The sequence below is a fragment of the Papaver somniferum genome, chromosome 4, assembly GCF_003573695.1.
Source record: "Papaver somniferum cultivar HN1 chromosome 4, ASM357369v1, whole genome shotgun sequence".
Classification (NCBI taxonomy): Eukaryota; Viridiplantae; Streptophyta; class Magnoliopsida; order Ranunculales; family Papaveraceae; genus Papaver; species Papaver somniferum.
In genome coordinates, this window is record NC_039361.1 from 159,955,531 (window position 1) to 159,961,781 (window position 6,251).

Below are 6,251 nucleotides of genomic sequence, written 5' to 3' on the forward strand. Positions count from 1 at the left end.
GTTCATATGGCTAACTTCGGTTAAGTCTTATTGAGCCAACTCAATATACACGTTTAGGTACGGCCATGAAAAGACGAGAGTAGCCAAATATACCTCAAGCTAAAACTGTTTCACCTGTAAGTCCTTTCTCTGAAAGTGATTGTCTATGGACATAGTCAAGATAATACAACGAATCGGTTCACACTTCGTGCGATCGTCTATGGATACGAGATCAATACAATACGACAACAAGATAACTTGCGTGATTGACTATGGATACAAGATCCAGACAATACAACAACGAAGTATGATTACTTGATAATAGGTTCGGCTTAACCAAACACAACATGATTGCTATCAAGTAATTAGGAATTGACGTTTGTGTATTTTACTTCTAATTATAATAAAAACAATTATAATTGCGGAAATAGAAACGTAAAAAACACAACAAGATTTTGTTAACGAGGAAACCGTAAATGCAGATTAACCCCGGGACCTTGTCCAGAATTGAATACTCTCAGGATTAAGCCGCTATACAAAATATAAACCAACTTCCTATAGTTGAGACCAAGCAGCTAAACCTATAGTTCACCTAGTTCCGTCTGTATCCCTGCACCTCCAACTTGCAATAAGTCACGCACTTGGAACAATTCCTTTGGTTCGTATTCCAAACAGTAAAGAAACAACAAATCTGTTCGGTAACAACTCTTTTCAAACAACGTGATATGAGTTTGACAAAAGTATCCTCCGTTTATCACAATAAACTCCTTTGTCGTGTTCTTAGATCAATCTATTTAACAACTACCTAAGTAATTGTTTAGACTATGCAATTAATACTATAAATCACAAATAAATGTATTGATGCCGATCTACTTAACTAATGAATCCAATCTATCAAAAGATAAACCGATTATAGTTGGATCTCCAGCCGATCAAGTTTTGTGCACACCAAAGATTATGAACTAAAATAAGAAATGTTCCTTGTCTTCAAATTTTCTTACATCTTCAATAAAAACCCGCACACAAACAACCTGAATCTCTTGTGATCAATCACACACAGAACGAAGCCTGTTAACAACGGATTATCACAAAACGTCTTTAGATCTACAAACAGTCTAAAGATCCCAGTCGATACTTCAATCTAGTTTGAGTGAATCTTATATCAGAAGAGAAGATTCTGAAGCATAAACAAACTAGGTGCAATCAAAGTTCAACAATCGTTAGTCAATCATATCAATCGAAAACTAATAATAAACTGCAACTGAAAAAGCGGGGGTACAATAACCACACCCGATATTTTAATTAACAATCTGTATGGACTAACTCCAATATACTTTTAAGAGAATCAACTAGACTCAATCTTAATAAAGTATATCAAAGAGTTATATCTCTCTTTATCAATTCAATACTTATTCAAGCAAATAGAAATCTGCGAGTCTAATTGAATACAAGAGAAATCAGTTGAACGGTACGAAAGACCAAAGTTCAAGGATCAACCAATTTCAATCAACAACCAAGGGTTGGATTTCCTAACTGATCGATTCAACGCACAACCTATGATATTTCAATTAGATAACAAAATATAATGCGGAAAAGAAATGACACAAACACCAGAAGTTTTGTTAACGAGGAAACCGCAAATGCAGAAAAACCCCGGGACTAGTCCATATTGAACACATACTGTATAAGCCGCTACAGACACTAGCCTAATACCAACTAACTTCGGTCTGGACTGTAGTTGAACCCCAATCAATCTCACACTGATCCAATGTACAGTTGCGCTCCTTACGTCTCTGATCTCAGCAGGATACTACACACTTGATTCCCTTAGTTGATCTCACCCACAACTAAGAGTTGCTACGACCCAAAGTCGAAGACTTTAATAAGCAAATCTGTATCACACAGAAAAGTCTACGGTATTAGATAAATCCGTCTCCCACAAAAATACCTACGAGTTTTGTTCCGTCTTTTGATAAATCAAGGTGAACAGGAACCAATTGATAACCCGGATTTATATTCCCGAAGAACAGCCTAGAATTATCAATCACCTCACAACAATCTTAATCGACGCAGCGAAAGAAGATATCGCAGAATCCCAAACGACGATACGAAGATGTTTGTGACTTCTTTTATATCTTGCCTATCTGAGAAATCAATCTCAAGCCAATATTTACGATTGTACTTAGTACGATAGAAACAACAAGATCATATCACATAACTACGAGAAAGTAGTATCGGTCTGGCTTCACAATCCCAATGAAGTCTTCAAATCGTTAACCTACAGGGTCCCGATAGAAACCTAAGGTTAAAGAAGAATCGACTATATCTTATACAACTAGTATCACACAAGAGGTGTGGGGATTAGGTTTCCCAGTTGCTATAGTTCTCACTTATATAATCTTTCAATTCATGGTTTGCAATTAATGTTAGCTTAGTAACAAAACATTCAATATTCACCGTTAGATGAAAACCTGATTAGATTCAGGCTAATATCTTTCAACCGTTAGATCAAAACTTAGCTGTTACACACAAATGAAATACACGTTTTTAGGTTTGTGTAACCGTACCCAAACATGTACATTTAGTTGTTTCAACTATAGTTAACCAAATGGTTAGCCATATGAGCACTTTCATATCAACCATATTCTTCTTTACCATAACTAGTTCAAATGACTCAAATGAACTAGTTAGAGAGTTGTTCAATTTCTTAGATCTTTATAATAGATATAATTGAAACAAAAACGATTTGATTCACTCGAATCAATTCATGAACTTTATATCCATGGTTTGCAATTATGCATTCCTTAGTTTATATAAGTTTAAGTTCACAAATAATTGTTTTTAGAAAATAACCAACTTATGTACGCGGACTTAAGTACCCAGAATAAGTTTGTATTTGGTTTACAAACTCCAGCAGAATTTCTCGGGATGAGAACTTCCGACAGTACGCGGACTTGGTACGCGGACTCTAATTCCGGTTTTCCTGAGCACCAAAGTACGCATAATTTGGTTCAAGGAATAAGGACTTATACACATATGTGTTACCACACAATGATTATATCCTTACATGGTTATATAATCTTAAACTCTCATTTCAATCATTGAAACATTCTTAGAGGACGTTATATAGTTGTTATTCACAAACCATTTTTCGTCAAAGTCATTTTCAAGTGATTGAAACTTAACATGACTTTTGTCACTAGTAAAGATGAACTTGGCCAAAGCGAAAGCTTACCAACACATATTTAGAGAAATAAATAAGCGAGATAAACTCGGCTCGAAATAGTAAATGTGTATAATCATAGTCTATATAGCAAAACGACTTTTGTCTCAAGATAGGTGATAGAGTAGATAGACTTTTGAGTGACAGATAAGTTCAACTCTCCACATACCTTTTAGTCGATGAAGTTCCACAGGTTCCTTAAGTAGTTCGTCGTCTTTGTATGATGATCACCACGGAGTCTTGAGCACAACTACACTTATATCATAGTCCGAGACTTAATTAATAATAGACTAGAAATCAAGACTTATGGTTTTGATCACTAACATTGACAAGCATGCTTGAGATAGCAATGCATGCGAGTTCGACCGAGCAGTGCTCTAACAATCTCCCCCTTTGTTAATTTTAGGGACAAAACTATCAATACATATGGAATACAAAAATAAATAAATAAACTTTTGTAGCTCTTCTTCCACATGCCCGATCTTCAACATTACTCGATATATTCGTCACTTCCAAGTACTCCAATGATTCCAAAGGTTGTAAGTTTAGCATCATCGTTGTTGAAAATCCGTAGCTATAACAATGAGAAAACAAGAATTCTCAATCATTGTTACACAATGTCATAGTATTATTACACAATATCAAAGTTCAACTGCATCACAACTTCGACAATAATACTATGGTGATATGTATCACTCCCCCTTAGTTAATACTCTATCTCACATGGAAACCACTCCCCCTTACATAATGATCCGAAAACATATGTATTTATAGTGTGAACGACACATTAATTCTCCTCCTTTTTGTCAATAAAATTGGCAAAGGTACGAAAACTAGTGGGATCCTAATGAAATTTCCAAAGAGACATTTCATGACCAAAAGAAAGCACATATCAACTTTTTAGATGCAATCATAAAGCCGAAGCTAAATGCTTTCATCAAGGAGTTTATAAAGATACAATATAACCCCTATAATATTCCACAGCTGCACTCCCCACAAAGATTTGGTAATTAAGCACAAGTTCAATTAAGAACTCTCCCCATAAAATGTCAATCCCAAAAGAACAACACGAGCGACCTTACTTTCACGAGAAAAGAAGGACTTCCAAAATACACTAAGAAACCTGATAGAAAATCAACCTACCGAAACAAATGCAGAATTGAAATAAACACTTACTGGAGTTCCAAACTCAATTGTCCAAAAGATCAAGATAAGCACAGGGGCAAGAGTCATAGGAACACTAATGAACCAAAACAACACCAATAGACTGCCGTAAGTGTTGAAATGTAGCAGTGTCTAATGGTTTGGTAAGAATATCAGACAATTGTTGTTCAGAAGGCATAAATTCCATATTTTATGATACCATTTTCATAGAGATATCGAATAAAATGGTACCTTATATCAATGTGCTTTGTTCTTGAGTGCTCAACGAGATTCTCAGTGACTCGAATCGCGTTAGAGTTATCACAAAATATCTTCATTATACCAGTATCAATTCCATAATCAACCAACATTTGTTTCATCCATAGAAGTTGAGTACAACATGAGCCAACAACAATTTATTCTGCTTCACATGTAGACATGGATTGTGATTCTGTTTCTTGCTATGTCCACATAATAGAAACCCACTGATGTACATTTTATGTCTTCTACACATCCTGCCCAATCAACATCTGAATAAGCAGAAAGGTCAGTGTTAATATCAAAAGTGTAAGATAGACCATACCCGACTGTGTGATTGACATATCGTATGATCCTTTTTGCCGCTGCAAGATGAGATTCCTTTGGATTAGCCTGAAATCTAGCACAACAACCAACGCTAAAAGCAATATCAGGTCTAGTAGCTGTAAGATATAAAAGTCTACCAATAATAGATCGATACAATTTTGTATCCCCTTTTACTGCTTTCTCATCTCTTAGCAGTTTACCAGTAGTGGTCATAGGTGTCAGTTTTGGATTTGACTTATCCAGACCAAACCTTGAGACAAGATCCTTTGCATATTTTTCTTGGAGTAAGTAAACTCCATCCTTATGTTGTTGAATTTTTAATCCTAAGAAGAACTTTAATTCACCATCATTGCTCATTTCAAATTCTTTGGCAAGAGATACTTGGAAAGCCTTTGCAAGTTTCTCAGAAGTTGAACCATAGATAATATCATCTACATAGACTTGAGCAATGACAACATCTTTCCCACTTCATTTGATAAACAAAGTTTTATCAGCTCCGCCTCTTGAAAAACCTTTTCTGATAAGAGAAGTGGTAAGTTTTTCGAACCAGGATCTATGTGCTTGTTATAACCCATATAACGCCTTTTTAAGTTTAAGTATGTGATCTGGGAAATCAGGTTTTTCAAAACCCTTAGGTTGTGCTACATAGACTTCTTCCTTTAAAATTCCGTTTAGGAATACGGATTTTATATCCATTTGGAACAACTTAGCCTTAAGAAAACAAGCATGAGCTAATAACAACTGAATGGAGTCAAGGTGTGCCACATGCGCAAAGGTTTCTTCAAAGTCGATACCTTCAATATGTGAATATCCTTGAGCGAAAAGTCTGGCTTTATTTCTTACAATTGTACCAAATTCATTAGACTTATTCTTGAATATTCATTTAGTACCAACAATATTGATATTAGAGGGACAAGGTACAAGTTCCCATACATCTTGTCTTTGAAATTGATTGAACTCTTCATGCATTGCATTCACCCAAAAGAGATCGCTAAGAGCTTCATCAATATTTCTTGGTTCTACTTGTGAAAGATAACAACAAAAATTGCGAATATTTTGAAGTTGTCCTCTTGTCTTCGCAGTAGAATCTGTTCCTCCAATAATACTGTGGAGATCATGATTCCTTTGAACCCAGAGGTGTCGTGGAGGCACACGTTCTTGTTCGACTGGAGTATCCTGATCAGTGCTCTTCTCCTCGTCACTAGAAATATCAGGATCAGTAACAGTTGGGATAACTTCAACTGATTTTGGGATTTCTTTGACTTTCTCAATTGTCTCAGTTGGAGGCAATTCAGCAGGAGGATTACCATGATGAAAATTA